General features: G+C 36.4%; 1 protein-coding gene across 2 annotated transcripts in view; it reads right to left on the bottom strand.

Moving 5' to 3' along the window:
• Positions 1–18,975, bottom strand: part of LOC101788244 (zinc finger protein 14-like) — a 107,225-nt gene that overhangs the window by 78,943 nt on the left and 9,307 nt on the right. The window lies entirely within an intron of this gene.

The raw sequence follows: 18,975 nt of genomic DNA on the forward strand, positions 1-18,975 counted from the left end.
TTTCTTTTATCATTTCTTCTTTTATCTGGGAGATTATTTAGAATTTGAATTTCTTTAAAGCTTCCTGGATTTGCTTGTCAATTTCGGTAGCTAATGTGTCCAATATATGAAGTGGATGGGATATATTTTCTTCTATATACATCTCTCCTCAGGTTTCTTGAGATGGGCTGGGGGTTTGAGGTTGTAATTTGGTCTTTCGTTTTGTCATTTTCCTATATTTCTGTGTTTCAAGTGTTATTTGAAAGCTTCCTCAGGATCTGTTGAAAATCCCCTTCTATGTTTGGAGCTACTGAGACTCTGGCACCACGCTATCCCAAGCCATTGGGCCTACAGAACCAGTGGCCCTCCTCAGCCTGCTCAGAACTCCACAGTTCCAGACAAGCTGGGCCTCACAGACACTGTGTGCCCACCTGCCCCTTGGAAGCTCCACAGTTCTTCAATCGCAGCCGGGTTAGGGTACTCACCACAGGCCGCAGTGCCTCAGGAACCTGTGGACCCTCCCTGCTTACAGAGATATCCACAGTCCTCCAGACACACGGAGAGGCCGATGAGGGCACCCCAGATCTGCCCAGCTCCTCCTCTGTACACTGATGACTAGGCCTGGCCACAAAACAGGCTGGGCTCGGCTGATAGTGTGGGCCGGCCCACCTGTCGGGAGTTCAGCAATACTCCAAGTGAACCGGAATGGGGAGGCTGATGTGGAAGCCTCAAACCCACCTCTCCCCTTCACTGCACCTGGAAGCCTGGGGGGACTCCAACAGTCTGGGCGGAGATTTCCAGAGTCCTCCAGACATGCAGAGAGGCCGGTGAGGGCACCCCAGATCTGCCCAGCTCCTCCTCTGCAGACCGATGGCCAGGCGCGGCAGCTAAACAGGCTGGGCTAGGCTGATAGTGTGGGCCCGCCCACCCGTTGGGAGCTCAGCAGTTCTCCAAGTGTAACCGGAATGGGGAGGCTGATGTGGAAGCCTCAAACCCACCTCTCCCCTTCACTGCACCTGGAAGCCTGGGGGGACTCCAACAGTCTGGGCGGAGATTTCCAGAGTCCTCCAGACACGCAGAGAGGCTGGTGAGGGCACCCCAGATCTGCCCAGCTCCTCCTCTGCTACATTTCTTATATTATATTTCTCTATTGTACTAATTTACCTCCTCACTAACCTCAGTAATCTAACCCACTTTAAACATATCTCACATGATCTTATTCTATAAAGTTCCTAGAAAATACATATCCTTTGCTACTGGTTCAGAACTCCTCCTGTTTCTCTCAGATAGAAACTTTCTGTTAGGATTTTTGGTGTAGTAAAGAAGATAATATAACATAAAAATTGTCTTTATTCTAAGACATGGAGAGAATCCCATGACCACTGGGAATCTGGCTTTTTCTTCTGGAAATGTGTGGGGGGCATACATATAGTTTTTGACTTGGGTGATGCTTAAAGGTGGCATTGCTGATATGCATTTAGCTGAGTGAGACTCTTTTCAAGCCACAGCTAAGTTGCATAGGGGAGGGAAAGTGACCTCAAGATAAAATCCCCTGGTTCCACATCCCACTGCTAAAATATCCTTTTTAGGGCAAAATACTTTCACTTTCTTGCTCTCAATATCTCAATAAATACATTCTGCTTTCACCTCTGTTGTTCCTAAAATTTATTCTTCCATTTTAGAGAACACAAACTCATACCAGACATAGAAGTTCAGGAATTTCATTGCACTATATCACAGTATAGCTGCCTGTATTTCTAACTAACTCAGCTGCCTGTAACTTTAAGAATTGTTTATCAATTTCACTTAAAATAATTGAAGCAAATAAAATGTTCTGAATGGATATAGGGAAATATATCATTAAGTTGAAAAAATGATTATCACAGATTTTTTACCTAGCATCAGCCAACATTTTCAACTTTCAAGTATATGGGAAAACAAAAAATAAACACAACTCAGTGTTATAACTCGGGCCCTGGTATAAAATCCAAGGAAGCAAGAGACCAAAAAATTAGGTAGCAAAGGATTTATTGAGCCAGTCCTGGCGGCACAGTCTCTGCCAGACCAACCCAAAGACTGCACACCCCAAGACTGGGGAAAGGGGTTTTTAAAAGTAAGGAAAATTGTGTGTGTTGGGGGGGGAACCCGCAAGGCCATTAAACCTGTTGACCTGCATCTGGAAACTGTATTGCTGTCCACTTAGCTCTGACAATCTCGGGAGTTTCTGGTGTTTCTCAAATTACTCCCATCCTACAGACTGACATTATCTCAGAGTAGCACATCTGCAGCAATATTTGGAGAAGAAAGTGGAGAGTAAATTATCCCAGGACAGCTCATTTTCACTAGTGGGTGTGAAGGGATCAAGAGTTACAAGAAGCTGAAACTTAAGTTTTACAAAGATCTGATATCTAACTGATTTGATGCATACAGAACAAAAGGAGAGCACTGATTGGGATTTGGGCCATAGTATTTCCCAGTAATTTCTTTGAAGCTAAACAGTTCTTAAAATCGGAGCAGGCTCATTTTATGACAGATCATCACCGGGTCAGGAAGTGGTCACCAGAAACCCAAATTCTTTATGGCCTAGATAGATAGGTGAGGGGAGGTAATAAGGCACGCTACAGAACAGGAAAATGGTGGTTATGTTTATCTATCTTTCTCAGGACGGGAATCAAGGTCAGGTAAAGGGTTAAACTAATATGCAAATCTCCCTGCACACAAGCAAGTTACTTCAAACAAGTGTAAATTAGGGGGCCATCCTAGTTTTCTTTAGCTCTTTAGCGAAGAATAGAGGTCCCTAACCATGATTAACAACCCTTGTTAGCTTGTTTTAGCACCACTCTTCTTGTTTGTAGAGGGCCGCTCTGGTTAACATATCAGTTAGGTGAGATTCTTGCAAATCTTTACAGAGGAGAGTATTGCTCAACATATCAATTAGGTCACTTAACTTATCAGTTAGGGAAAAAGGATAAAAAAAATCATATTTTGTAAGCCACTTTGCAGGTTTGCTATAATACACAAAATAATGAAGCTATTTTCTTAGAGTACAACACTCAGAAAATAGCAATCCTATAGGGGACAGTATATCATTTACTATAATTGCCATGTTATCTGTAGGTATTTCATAGACCACAAAAGAAACATTGACTTATTAATTAACAAGTATCAGTTTCAATAAATGTGCTCATAGCGCTGCATCATTGACAATTGTGAATTTTCTTTTTTTGTATGACATATTGACCTCAAGACCTTGTGCGTTCCAGGCAGTTCTTTGTACCACTGAGCTCAATCCCAACCCCAACAACTTTAGATACTAAATATAACAATGTTTAATTTGTCACATATGAGTATGGTCTCAAGCTGTGCCCATTTATTGATAAATATCTCAATGTCATCCTTCTTTATAGCTGAATAATACTCCATTGTATAGAAATACCACAACTTTTTATCCATTCCTCAGTTGATGGACACCTGGGTTGTTTCCAAGATCTGGCGATTACAAATTGTGCTGCTATAAACATAGGTGCACATATATCACCGTGGTATGATGCTTTCAGTTCTTATGGGAATATGCCTAGAAGTGGAATAGCTGGAATAAATGGGATTTCCAATCCCAGCTTTTTGAGAAATCTCCAGACAGACCTCCACAAAGGCTGTACCATTCTACACTCCTACCAACAGTGCAGGAAAGTTCCTTTTTCCCCACAGCCTCTCCAGCATTTGTTGTTGTTGGTTTTCTTGATCCTGGCCATTCTTTCAGGTGTGAGATGGTATCTCAGTGTGGTTTTAATTTGCATTTCTCTAATAACCAATGATGATGAACATTTTTTCATGTATTTATTTGCCATTTGCATTTATTCATCTGAGAAGTGCGTATTCAACTCAGATCTCGCATGTGTGAATACCAAATAGTTTACCTAATGTAAGTAATGATTCAAACATATAAAAATATGTGGTAATCATGATTCCCCATTACGTGGCCTTGAAGCCTTATAAAGTTTTCACTTATTAATTGGAAAGGCTTTATTCTGGGCTTCTTGATATGGAAACATTTGAAGCTATAGTATATGAAGTTTTATTCAAATATTTCAAGGAAAAAGACAGACACTATGGTAACTACTATTAAGTCGGGTTATTTGGTGGTGAAGCACTAGGTTTCTGAAACAGTCATGCTTTGACCTGTATTGTTATATTGCTATGTCCTGTTGTATCTCAATCTCTCCCTTATTCTTTAAAAAAATTATTTAGCTATTTCTTATTTTTGTTTTAATTGAGGGGGAAAATTTAAAAAATTAGCAGGATATATAATAGTAACTTTGTTTGATTTCCTATTAACTTGTTTTGAAGTCCTGTAGTACTCCCACAATCTTGTTTTGACTGATTAGACTCTGTTCCATTCTGTATGATAGTATTATGTTTGAGTGTATAGGCAACTACTTTGAAGGCAATAAGATTCACTAAGATGCCCATTCTGGTTTGACTATTGTCTGCTTTGGAAGTCCTGTAATGTTTACAATGCCTAAGTTTTATTGGTCTTGTTCTCTACTGTTTTGTTCAACTTTATAATATCTAATGAGATAGACAATTCTTTTTAAGGAAACAAGAGACATCGTTGATAATCTTGTACTCTGTTTTACATCATGTGCTATGTCTATCCTTGGTTTTGACTGACAGCTTTGTTTTGCCATATTTGACTTTATTCTCTCCCCCCAAAAAAGTAATAAAAACTAAGGAGTAATAAAACCCAAAATGTGTAAATTTTGTTGTAAAAAAGAGAGGGAAAAAAAGAGCTCTTAAGGATACAATAGCAAGTGTGTTTAGGGGTGTTAAATAGCTGACCATATTAATGTTTTTGGTTGGATCATTGAACACAACTGTTTGCAGTCTCACTGTTTGAATGTCCACTTTGTATTCTTTGATACTGTGATTTGAGCAACTATTTCTAAAATGATAATATGTAATCTATTAACTGGTGATTTCTGTTTTTTTTTTTTTTTGTAGTTCTGTATTACGTGTACCTTTACACCACTTTGTTTTCTTTTGTGTTTTTCTCTTTTTCCTTTTAAATAAAATTTTAAAAAAAGAAATATAAACTATTAATTCTAATACATTTAAACATACTCAAACACTAGGTATCAGATGTACTTTCACTGTGTATTAAAAAAAAAGAAAGCAAATAGTTTTCCAAAAAATAGTCATTTACAAAAAAATTCTGTTTGGACATCAGAAATTTTCCTTCAATTACAAAGTATAAATTTGTTATATAGAGTCTAATACAAAAGTACTACCAATGGTAGGGAAAGATTAGTTCTACAATTCCAATTTGTTTTTTTCTTTTCTCACCAGAGAGATGGAATACTGGACCTCAGTCACACTGAACATGCAGTTTATTTTTTTTAGAGCAGAATATATTTACTGAGAGAAAGAAAGCTTTTGTCTGAGAGACAGACAGAAGGAGTCTGGAGTGGGTTGCCCTGAGCCTGGAATTTAATGCTGAAAGCATGGTGCATTCTTGTGTTTCTGAAGCAAAATATATTTTTTAATTTTTTTATGTAGCTCAGGCTGGCCTTGAATATAAAAGGTAGCCAAGGCAGGCTTCAAAGTTGTACTTATCCTCCCTCACCTGAGTCTGCTCGGATTTCAGGTGGGAGTCATCATGCCTAACCCAAACCTAAATCCAAAGATTTTACCTATCAATGAAAATATAAAAAATTTTATTAGTGAGGAAGAGACAACATGGCTGAATAAAGGATGAGCCTCATTCAGAGCTACTGACAAATTCAACTAAAACACAGGTAATTGGCAGAAAGAGGAGGGACATACATCCTGAAACCAAAAGCAATTTGACATGAGAGAGTCCCTGACTGCCTGGCCAGCCATTCTTTTCTCTTCCTTTCTTTTCTTTATTTCCCTTTCCTTTTGTGCACCATAGCACTAGGAACAATATTAAAAACTACAGGTTTGCAGAGTAAGTGAAATAGCCAGGTCACAGAAGCATGGTCCAACCCATGGTCACAGAAGCAAAGGAATAAAACACCCTTGTACCTTCAAAGGTTCCACACAGCATTCTACCTCATCTTGGTGACAAAGTAACAGATTACACCCAGAGACAGTTGGCCAGGCTGCAGACCTTGTAAAGTAACCATTCCCTCCTCAGGAGAACAGTAAGACCTGGGACTGAGCAGCCCTGGATGGCATCAGCAGAAGCAGAGGAACACCAGAGGAATTTTGTTTGGTTTCATTTTGCTAGATTATTATTTTTTCCTTTCCTTTGTTTTGATTTTTGGGGGGGGGTGGTTAACATATTTTGGTTCTAATCTGGTCATCTTATCTCTGCTTTTCCTTATTTATTTCCCTTGACTAAATTATATTTTCACAGGAGTGAACAGTCTCTCTAACTTTTCTGGTTAACTTCAATAACTTCTAGCTTACTCATTGTTTCTTTCTTTTTGGCCTTCTTCTCTAGTTTACCAGTTTGCATGATCATTACTTGGCCTGCAGCCTTGCTTTTGTTTTATTTCTTTACAGTTGTCTCCATTTTATACACTGTGCTCCTTAAATTTCCCTCCAACAGGGTAAAACCATTCTTCCATGGGGAAACACTTTGCTTACAAGCTCCGAATTTATCATCAGTTCTGTTATATAACTGTTGATTTTGCTCCTATGGTTTAAAATACAAACTTAATGCTTACCACAGTGTGTAAGTTTCTAAGCTATGATTGATGCTATTATTACTGCTAATTATACTAATTTAGCTAGGTCATATCTGTTGTAATCATTTCTCCCTTCTGTAATAATCCTGGGAAGCTCTGGGGTAATGACCTCACCACATCCCTCCAAAAAAGGTCTGGGGACAGAGCTAAACAGATACCAACATTTCACACAATTACTTTCATGTTTTTGTTTTGGTACACACACTTAATTAGCTGGGAAGATAGAATTCTGGGATAACACAAACCAGAACTCTCCTACACATAGAAGACATCTCTGAAGTACAAAGAATTACTAGAGAGGCTTTGATACAAGTGATATAACTACCTACTACAAAAACTAAGGAGGGTCAACATAAAAACAAACCCCAAAAATGTTACAAATAGCAAATGATGTGACAAAGAAGAGAAATGCAATCTCAGACCTCCAACAGACACAGAAGAAGCCCAGGAGAGAATAGGATAGAGGAAAATGAAGAAACAACCTTAAATCTATGAAATGATAGCAACAAAAGTAAAGAAACTAATCCACTAGGCTATAGTGGACGTCAGATCAGAAGTAGTCTCTCAAGTGAAAAGAGAAATGACAACAATAATGAAGGAATTGCCCAGCAAATCTAGAGTAGAGATAAAAACATAGAGAAGTATACAAAAACAATGGAAACTTTGAGTGATTCAATATAGAAAAGAAACAGAATGTATGAAATGGAAATTAAAAGTTCCATTGAAAGCTGGAAAAAAAATTGGAATGGAACTGAAGACATACTTTCAGACTTTAAAGACAGGACCATGGCTAGAGATTGTGAACAGAAATATCTCTTAAAAATTATGTGATCAGAAAATAAAAAAGAAGAGGTAGGGACACAAACAAATGAACTACAAAAGCTACTCACAGAAATAATCCAGGAGAATTTTCCTAATTTAGCAAAAGGTAAAGATACTCAGATGTATGAGGCATACAGGACCCCAGCCACCTACAACCCAAACAGAGAAACACCCAGGCATATAATAATAAAAATTCCAGAAATTCAATACAAGAACAGAATATTAAAAGCTGTAAGAGACAAGAAACAGACCATTTACAAGGGAACACCCATCAGAATTACAGCAGATTTCTCTGCACAAACCATCAAATCACGAAGAGCGTGGGGGGAAATAATTCAAGCTTTGAAAGATAATAATCTCCAGCCAAGATTGAGATATCCTGCACAACTGTCCCTGGAAATTGACAGAAAAACAAGGTGCTTCCAGGACAAAGAGGAACTGGGGGAATTTGCAACCACCAATTCAACTCTACAGAAAGTATTGCAGGATATTCTAAAAAAAGAAAAATACAAAGAACCCAGAAATAGCGGCAGGGAGGCCACAACGAATGGAGCAGAGAACAAAATGAAGAAGACAAACTGACAGCTACTGACAGAAAAAGAGCTCAACAGAAATGAGACAGAGAAGATTGGATGATAGGAACAGCTATTTTGGAGAAAATGACATCTTAATAGGTAATACTGATTTAGTATCATCTTGTTTTGAAGTCTCATCTAGCTTTTGTTCTTCTGTCTCCAATGGTCTAAACAGGTTGTATCTTATTGGATTTTATTATGTATGATAGTATAAGCAAAAACCTTTTAAAGACAAGGAGAATATACAGGAACCATTGTTCATTTTCTGTTAGTCGATTCTAAATACTCTGTAATGCTGTCATTCTCTTAAATGGTTTTACATTGTTTTGATATACTTAATGCTACAGTATACGAAGTTGTACTCAAGGACTTCAAGGAAAGAGTCAATATGGTAACTACCTTTGGGTCGGAATTATCTGGTGGTGAAACACTATTCTGCTTAAATGGTTATGTTTTGATCTGCGCTGTTTCGCTGTTATGCCCTCCTTTTTCTCAATCTCCACTCCATTATTTACTTTTTTATTTTTATCCGTTTAATTAAAGGGAAAAAATAGCAGGATATAATATAGTAACCCACTTTGACTTTCTATTATCTCGATTTGAAGCCCTGTATTACTCTCACCATCTTGTTTTTGACTGATGTTCCCCTATTCTGTTTTGCTGGATAGTATCAGGTTCGAAAGTTTAGGCATCAGCTGTGAAGATAATGAGATTCATTATAACGCCCATTCTCATTGACTTTTATCTACTTTTGAAGACCTACAATGTCTCAAATGTTTTGGTTTTGTCGGTTTTGTTCTTTACTGTTTTGTTCAATTGTATTACAACTAATGATATAGGCAATTCTATTAGAGATAGCGGGAGGCATTATGGTAACCATTGTTGATCACCTTGTATTATGTTTTTATATTATCTATTATGTCCACCCTTTTGACTTGACCGATTATGTTCTGTTATGTCACATTTGGTTTTACTCTCTTCCAAAAAAGCAATAAGAACCGTGGGAGCAATGAAACCCAAAATGTGTAATAGTCATTGTACAAAAGAGAGGAAAAGAAAGTGCTCTAAACTATATAACTGCATGTATATTTAAGTGTATAAGATAGAAAATGATATCACAGAGTTTTATTGGATCATTGAACAGAACTGTTTGCAGTATCATTGTTGGAATGTCCACTCTACAAGCTTTAATTTTGTGACTTGAACAATTATTTCTAAGATGGCAATATGTAATCCATTAACTAGTGATTTCCTACTGCTCATTTTTTTCTTCTGTAAATCTGTATAACTTGTACCCTTAAAAAAAATAAAAGGTTTCAATGGCTGCAAGACAATGCATATATATATATATATATATATATATATATATATATATGTAACTAATAAGTGTCCATGAAAAAGCAAGTGTCAAACCAAATGACATAAAATGACTATTTGTAGAAAAATACCAAAAGTTTCTCAAGCAATTGAAAAGAGCCTGAAATACAGGTAAGTGAGGCATACACCATTCCAATCAGCCAAAATAAATCTACAGTCAGACATATAATAACCAAAATCCCAGAAATTCAGCACAAGGATGACTATTAAAACTGTTAAGAGATAAGAAACTGATCACCTATAAATAAAAGTTTTAGAAAATGTTTGTAGAATTTTCAACATAAACCCCTAAGTCAAGAAGAGTTGGCATGAAATATTTTAAGTCTTGGAAGAAAACAACGTCCAGATAAGATAGATGTACCCTGAAAAATCATCTTCCAAAATTAATGGAGAAATAAGTACTTCCATGTAAAGAAAAACTGAAGAAATTCATAACCTCCAAACCTTCCCTACAAAGAGTAATGAGAGGTATCTAGGTAGGGATAAAAATGATCATAATTCCAAAGCAACAACAAAAAGAAACCACCAGACAGCGTAAGAAATTAAACAAAGGGAAAAATCAAGGAACCAAAAGTAGGACAATAACATGAAAAAGAAAAGCTCCTACATACATGTTAGAACCCCAATATAAAGGGTGTCAATTCACTAATCAAAAGAAACAGACTGGAAAAATGCATCAAGAAACAAGATCCAACAATATGCTGTATACAAGAAACACATTTAATTAAAAAATTCATAGATTGAAAGTCAAAGGATGAAGAACAATATTCCATGCAACAGAAACTCAGAAAAAAGTAGGATAGCTATTCTCTTTTCAGACAACATGAAATTCAAACAAAAATGATCACAAGAGATATAGAAGGTCACTACATACTTTTTGGGGGAAACTTCAAGAATAAGAGAAAATAATCATAAATATGTATGCACAAAATATGGGAGCACTCAAATGTACAAGATAAATATTAACAGAAATGAAAAATCAAATAAGCAATTATATATTTGTAATGTCACAAACAGTATCAACCAGGCCAAAAAAAATCAACAAAGAAATTATCAGAACTGAACGAAACCTGTGAACAATTGGACTTAGTAGGTGTTTACCGAGTGTTTGATCCAAAAACTTCAGAATACACATTCTTCTCAGCTATACATGGGACATTCTCTAAAATACACCACATATGAGTCCACAGAACAGGCTGAAGTAAATGCAAAGAAAATAAAATTACCCCATGCATGTTAACTGATCATAGTGCAATGAAATTGGAAAACAATGATAAAAGAAGTTGCAAATACCTGGAAAATAAATAGCTCCAGAAAAACCAATGGATCACAGATTAAACTATAGAAATTAAATTATACCTACAAATAAAGGAAAATACAGATACAACATACTTAAACCTGTGGGATGCAAAGAAACCATTCCTAAGTGAGAAATTTATGGCAATGAATTTTCACATCAGGAAAACAGAACAAGCACAAATAAAGAACCAAATACTGCACTACAAGCTTGTACAAAAAGAAGAGCAAGTCAAGTCCAAAGCAAAAAAGAGAAAAAAATTGTAAAGATCAGAGCAGAAATCAATGCAATTGAAACTAAGGAAACAGTACAAAGAATTAATGAATCGAAGATGGTTCTTTGAAAGAATGAATAAAATTGATGAATCCTCAGCCAATCTTATAAAAAATATGAAACAAGTCTGAGATTCATACTTAAGGAATAAAAATGGTGAAATCACTACAGATCCTGTGGAAATTCAAAAAATCATGAATATCTATTTCAAAAATTTTTACTCCATTGGGTGGAAAACACAAAAGAAACAGGTTGCTAGGTATCTATTAATTACTAAAGCTGAATCAAGAAGATATAAAAATTCTGAATAAATCAGTATCAGATAATGAAATTCAAAATGTAATTAAAATCACACCAACAGGAGGTGAGAGAACATGGCGGACAGACAACAGCAACTTCTGAACGCTCTCTAAAGGCTCGGATCAGATGCCAGGAATGATGCGGGCTAAGGAGATACGAACCAGTAGAGATATGCTCTGCTGACTCAGGAACGAACTGGGCTGAGAGAATCCAACTTGGAATACAGTCCTGGCGCTAAAATAGGAACAGAAAAATCTCAGTGTGGAGGCTCGACTCCGCGCCATTGGAAACCGCGGTTTGGATTTCCCGCCGCAGTGGTTTGGATTTCCCGCCCCATGCGGCGGCCAGCTACCTCCATAGCGGCTCAGCAAGAAGAGACGCGACCGCCGAGCTCTGGGAACGCGACGGCCAGGGAGGAAGGCTGACTGGTGGCGAGGTGAGCGAGGAACTGACTCCCTACCGCAGTGTGACTCCAGCGGAGGTTTTTCTGGGTGCAGGCAGTCCTGTAAGAGCAGGGCGCGGTGGCAACTGCAACCGCACATTTCCCTCTCGGACGGGATTGGTGAAAGGTGCCTGGCCAGAGGGACGCTGCTCGCAGACTCCCTAGGCTGGCCTAACCCAGATCCCAGAGCCTGACGGTGGCCCGGAGGAGCCACCGACTCCCGCGTAGGCTGCCTCCTCCGCAACTCCCTGGGGCGCAGCGGTGGGCGGGAACAACTAGCCAGCGCAATTTGATCAGGCTGTGGCTGGCAGGCAGGGAAGCCGGGCCTCCTGTGTAAGATTACATTTTATAAGGAACAGAAAATATCGGGAAGGGAAGCAACAAAAAAGGCTCCTCGACCCCCAATCCTGAGAATCAGGCAATTGTGGACACTGCACCAATATACATTAAGCGCCATTTAGAGAGCCTCATAGACCAATTCAGGAATGAAGTTATCAATGACCTGAAGCTAGAAGTATGCAGAATAGTTAGAGAAATGCTAAGCACCACCCAGGAAAAAGCAGATGGTGGAATGGAAGAACAGAAAAAGAGGGGAGAATTGCTTGATGGAGAAAACAGAGAAAGCATTGAGTATGTGAAGCAGGTGCAAAGGGACTATCAAGAAATTAAGAAGTCTACCCAAGACTGGCATAACAGCTTGAAAGAAACTAAGGACAGACTATCTGAATTGGAGGGCAGACTTGAAACATGGGAGAATGAAATGAAAAACTTCTTAAAAATAACAAAGAAACACACAGCAATAATACAAAGACAAGAAGATGATAAGAGGAGCCATAACTTAAGGATTAAGAACATAAAAGAAGAAGTAGGGACACAAACAAGTGAACTACAAAAGCTACTCACAGAAATAATCCAGGAGAATTTTCCTAATCTAGCAAAAGGTAAAGATACTCAAATGTATGAGGCATACAGGACCCCAGCTACCTACAACCCTAACAGAGAAACACCCAGGCATATAATAATAAAAATTCCAGAAATTCAATACAAGAACAGAATATTAAAATATAAAAAGAGACAAGAAACAGATCACTTACAAGGGAAGACCCATCAGAATTACAGCAGATTTCTCTTCACAAACCATCAAATCACGAAGAGCATGGGGAGAAATAATTCAAGCTTTGAAAGATAATAATCTACAGCCAAGATTGAGATATCCTGCACAACTGTCCCTGGAAATTGATGGAAAAACGAGGTGCTTCCAGGATAAAGAGGAACTGGGGGAATTTGCATCCACCAATTCAACCCTACAGAAAGTATTGCAGGATATTCTAAAAAAAGAAAAATACAAAGAACCCAGAAATAGGGGCGGGGAGGCCACAACGAATGGAGCAGAGAACAAAATGAAGAAGACAAACTGACAGCTACTGACAGAAAAAGAGCTCAACAGAAATGAGACAGAAGATTGGATGATAGGAACAGCTTTTTTTGGAGAAAATGACATCTTAATAGGTAATGCTGATTTAGTACCATCTTGTTTTGAAGTCTCATCTAGCTTTTGTTCTTCTGTCTCCAATGGTCTAAACAGGTTGTATCTTGTTGGATTTTGTTATGTACGATAGTATAAGAAAAAACCTTTTAAAGACAAGGAGATTATACAGAGACCATTGTTCATTTTCTGTTAGTCGATTCTAAATACTCTATAATGCTGTCATTCTCTTAAATGGATTTACATTGTTTTGATATACTTAATGCTACAGTATATGAAGTTGTACTCAAGGACTTCAGGGAGGGAGTCAATATGGTAACTATTTTTGGGTCAGGATTAGCTGGTGGTGAAACACTATTCTGCTTAAATGGTTAAGTTTTGATCTGCCCTGTTTCGCTGTTATGCCCTCCTTTTTCTCAATCTCCACTCCATTATTTACTTTTTTATTTTTATCCATTTAATTAAAGGGAAAAATATAGCAGGATATAATATAGTAACCCACTTTGACTTTCTATTATCTCGATTTGAAGCCCTGTATTACTCTCACCATCTTGTTTTTGACTGAGGTTCCTATATTCTGTTTTGCTGGATAGTATCAGGTTCGAAAGTTTAGGCATCAGCTGAGAAGATAATGAGATTCATTATAACGCCCATTCTCGCTGACTTTTATCTACTTTTGAAGACCTACAATATCTCCAATGTTTTGGTTTTGTCGGTTTCATTCTTTACGGTTTTGTTCAATTGTATTACAACTAATGATACAGGCAATTCTATTAGAAATAGCGGTAAGCATTATGGTAACCATTGTTGATCACCTTGTATTATGTTCTTATATTATCTATTATGTCCACCCTTTTGACTTGACCGATTATGTTCTGTTATGTCACATTTGGTTTTACTCTCTTCCAAAAAAGCAACAAGAACCGTGGGAGCAATGAAACCCAAAATGTGTAATAGTCATTGTACAAAAGAGAGGAAAAGAAAGTGCTCTAAATTATATAACTGCATGTATATTTAAATGTATAAGATAGAAAATGATATCACAGAGTTTTATTGGATCATTGAACAGAACTGTTTGCAGTATCATTGTTGGAATGTCCACTCTACAAGCTTTAATTTTGTGACTTAAACAATTATTTCTAAGATGGCAATATGTAATCCATTAACTAGTGATTTCCTACTGCGCATTTTTTTATTCTGTAAATCTGTATAACTTGTACCCCTTCACTGTTTTTTTTTTCTTTCTTTTCTTTTCTCCTTAAATAAAAATTAAAAAAAAAATCAAGCCAACAGATCCTAATGAATTCACTGGTGAATTATATGGGAAATTTAGAACAGATTTAGGGTAATACTCTGCAAATCTTCAATGAAATTGAAAAGGGAACAATATTCTCTAACTCATCCCTGGAATCAAATAGCACCTTGATACCCAAACTAGAGAAATACCCAACCAAATAAGACAACTGTAGGCCAATTCCCTAATGTACATAGATGCAAAAATCCTCAGTAAGAAACTAGCATACAGAATATAACAAATCTTCAAAAGATCATAGAAAATGTCAAAGTGGGATTTATCTCAGGGATGCAGAATCTGTTTCATATACACAAATCAATAAACATCATACACCATATCCAGAGCTGAAGTCAAAAATCACATGATCACTCAGGAAATGTAGAAAAAAAACTTCTGAAAAAATCCAATACTCATTCATGATAAAACCCTAAGGAAATAGGAATAATTGGTTCTTATTTTACTCCCTTAAAAGACATCTATGACAAGCCAACAGCCAACATCATATACAGGGACAAAAAAATGAAAGCTTTCAACTAAAATCAGAAATAAGACAAGGATATCCACTATCCCCACTCCTATTCAATATACTTCTGAAAACATTAACCAGAGAAACAATACAAGAGAGAAATAAAATGAATAAGCATAGGAAAGGAAGAACTTAAATTACTTATAGATGACACAATACTCTACATAGAAGAACACAAAAACTCCAGCACAAGACTTCTAGATTTAACAACCAAATTCAGTGATGTAGCTGGAACAAAGATGACACACAAAAATGAATAGCATTCCTATACACAAACAACAAACTCACTGAGAAATGAGAGACACCATGCCTTTTACAATAGCATCCAAAAACTGAAATATTTAGGAATCAGTCTAACAAACATCTCTAAATACAAAATTTCAGTACTTTGAAAAACATATTGATGAAGATATTAGAAAATGGAAAGCTATCACTTTCTCATCCATAGGTAGAACTATGAAAATGGCTGCACTCCCAAAATCTATATACAGTTTAACACATTCCAAATCAAAATATCATTAACGTACCACACAGAACTAGAGAAAATATTCCTAAGGTTCAACTGAAATCAGAAGAGACCTAGCCTAGCAAAAGTAATTCTGGGAAACAGGCAAGGCAGGTGGCATCACAATCCCTGACTTGCAATTATACTACAAAGCTTTTTTGATAAAACCAGCATGGCAAGGGCTGAGACATAGCTCAGTGGCATAAGTGCCTGCCTGGAAAGCTCAAGTTCCTGAGTTAATACCAAGTACCAAAAAAGGAAAGAAAAGAAATCAGCGTGGTACGTACAAAAACACAGACCTGAGAAATCAGTGGAACACCATAGAAGATGCAGAAATACACTCAATTATTTTATCTTTGACAAAGGGTACAAACAGATTCATTGGAAGAAAGACAGCCTTTCTAATAAATGGTGCTAAAAAGACTGGCTCTCTACAGGCTGAAGACTAAAACTAGACCTGTGTCTATCACCATACACCAAACAAAAGTCAAAATGAATCAAAGATCTAAATATTAAAACAGAAATGCTAAATCTACTGGAAGAGAAATTTGGTAGAAATCTTGAAGACAAGGTGTAGCAGAGACTTTAAGAACAAAACCCAAACTATACAGGAAAGTCTTCAAAGCATCAACCACTGGAATCTCGCCTTATTAACAGCTTTTGCACATCAAAAGAAATCACCAATGTACCAAAAAGAGAAATCAGAGTGGGAACAAAAGTTAGCCAGTTTTCCCTTACACAAAGATCTAGAAAACATACAGAATCCAAAATCCAAATTCCCAAATCCAAAAATGGCATCTGAGAAAAATATGCACTTCTCAGATGAAGAAATACAAATAGCAAATATATATGTATGAAAATGGTCAACTTTGTTGCTCATTCCAGAGACAGAAATTAAAACAATTTTTATATTCCAGCTCACTGCAGAATAAATGACTATTATAAGGAATTCAACCAATAACAAATGCTGGAGGGCCTTTGGAGAAAAAAGAATGCTTTGCCACTGTGTGTGGGAGTGCAAACATTGTGGAAATCAGTGTGGACATTCCTCATAAAACAAGGATTAAAAATGTAATCTGACCTAGTCACGTCCCTTTAGGTATTTTTCTAGAAGAATTAATAATATCATACCACTTAAATGTATGTACATCCATATTTATAACAGTGCAACTTATAATACTAAATATTGGAAGCCATACAAATGAATAAAAATATGTGGTATTTTTATACAGTAGTATATTATTCAGCCATAAATTATCAACAGGAGACTTCGGTAAATGGATGCAACTTGAGACCATACTCCTAAGTGAAAATAATCACACTCATGTGTGTAAACATCATATTATCTCCCTGGTGTTGAAATCTGTATAAATATATAAGGTATAAAATGTATAATCGATATTGTGAAATGAGAAGAAATTGTTCAAAGGATAAAGCATCTACAATTGGGAAAAGGTAAATAAGGTAAACAAAAGTGAAAAAGTCCAAGTTAGTTATTCTATTAATGCCTTTTAGTTTATCAAAAAAGATTTGCATTATATTGATTTAATAATTTTATAAACCCATATCTTGTACTCAGAGTAACTGGTACTTTAAAGATAACAATATGCAATGCATTAACTATTATTTTTCTTCTATTATGTTATGAAATTTTGTCTTACCTTTTTTCCATAAAAAATTTGTTATTAACAGATTCAAAGGTGCAGACATATCACCATACTATGTGAATAAATGAATATTATAGGGAAGAATATATATTTTGAAAAATATATTTAGTTAGAAGTTTTAGATTCTTTAAAATTTTTACAAATACCTCTAAATTCTTCCTTCAAAGAGGTCAACTAGAGGTCACAAACTGCTTCCTCATCACTCCATGACCATGTATAATTTTTCTAAAGAAAATGCTTCTACATAGGGGTATGTAGAGAATTCATGAACAAGAATCAAACTGCATGGGAAATAGTTCCCAGAATCAATAACCCAGATCACATCTTATTAAAATGTTTCTGCATGTCAAAAGAAATCTCCAGCATAATGAAAAGAAAACCCACAAACTGGGGGAAAAAATCATTGTAAACTGTCCCTCAGACAAAGGATTTCTGTCTAAATCATGAATTTAAAAAAAAAAAAAAAAAAAAAAAAAAAAAGCAGATCCCTGAAACTCAAGGACCCTAAGGACCCAATCCAAAAATGGCATCTGAGATGAATACACAGTTCTCAGATGAAAAAATACAAATGGCAAATAAATACATGAACAATTGTTCAGCATCACTGGTCATTAGAGAAATGCCAATTAAAACAACACTGAGGTTCCATCTCACTCCAGGAAAAATGGCCAGGATTAAGAAAACAACCAACAACAAATGCTGGAGAGGCTTGGGGAAAAAGGAATTCTCCTGCACAGTTGGTGGGAGTTTAGACTGGTACAACCACTGTAAAGGTTAGTCTGGAGATACCTCAAAAAGCTGGAATTGGAGGTCCCATTTGATCCAGGTATTCCACTTCTGGGCATATTCCCAGAAGAACTGAACCCATCATACCACAGTGATATATGTGCACTCATGTTTATAGCAGCACAACTTGTAATAGCCAGATCTTAGAAACAACCTAAATGCCCATCAACTGAGGAATGGATAAAAAAGATGTGACTTTTTTGTGCAGTGGAGTACTACTCTGCTATAAAGATCACATTGATATTTATTAAGTAAATGAATACAAATCAAGACCATACTAATAAATGAAATAAATCAAACTCACATGTGTAAATACCATATGGTCTCCCTAGTGTAAGAAATGGGAAGAGTAATAAGAGACAAAAAACTCAATGCTTAAAGGAAAAAAAATATCTCAGGGAAAATGAGGAAAAAGAAAAGGGAATGGAAAATAAAAAATGTCTAAAATTATATAAACACACTTAGGATAACTAAGATGATTGTGCTACATGAGTCCTTGGAACAAAATAGATAACATTCATAGGATTGGAAAAATTGTGTATATTATTGTATGGTGATCTGAGGAACTCTTGAAGATCATTATGTAAAATAACAATCCTAGTTATGCCCCTACCACCTTGTTTTGAAGGCTTATATTGTCAGTGTCCTGGGCTCTTTGCTATTGTTATTGATATGTCTTTCTGTTTCACGTTCATCTAGGAATTTGTTTTGTTTTGTCTTATTTTGTTTTGTTTTTCCCTATAATAGAGAAAGGACTTATGGATGTGTAGAAATTCTAAAAAGTTTATGAGTTGATTATAAAATGCATGACAAAATGAATAGCTACTCTGAAGAAAAAGAGACACTAAGATACCCAGTGCTAATTCCATAGCATCATGATGTAAGATCCAGCAATACTATTATTCCTTGTTCCCAGTGATTTTAGTCTGTTTT

The sequence above is a fragment of the Cavia porcellus genome, unplaced genomic scaffold (assembly GCF_034190915.1).
Source record: "Cavia porcellus strain 051 isolate PalLab524CR breed Dunkin Hartley unplaced genomic scaffold, mCavPor4.1 scaffold_23, whole genome shotgun sequence".
Classification (NCBI taxonomy): domain Eukaryota; kingdom Metazoa; phylum Chordata; class Mammalia; order Rodentia; family Caviidae; genus Cavia; species Cavia porcellus.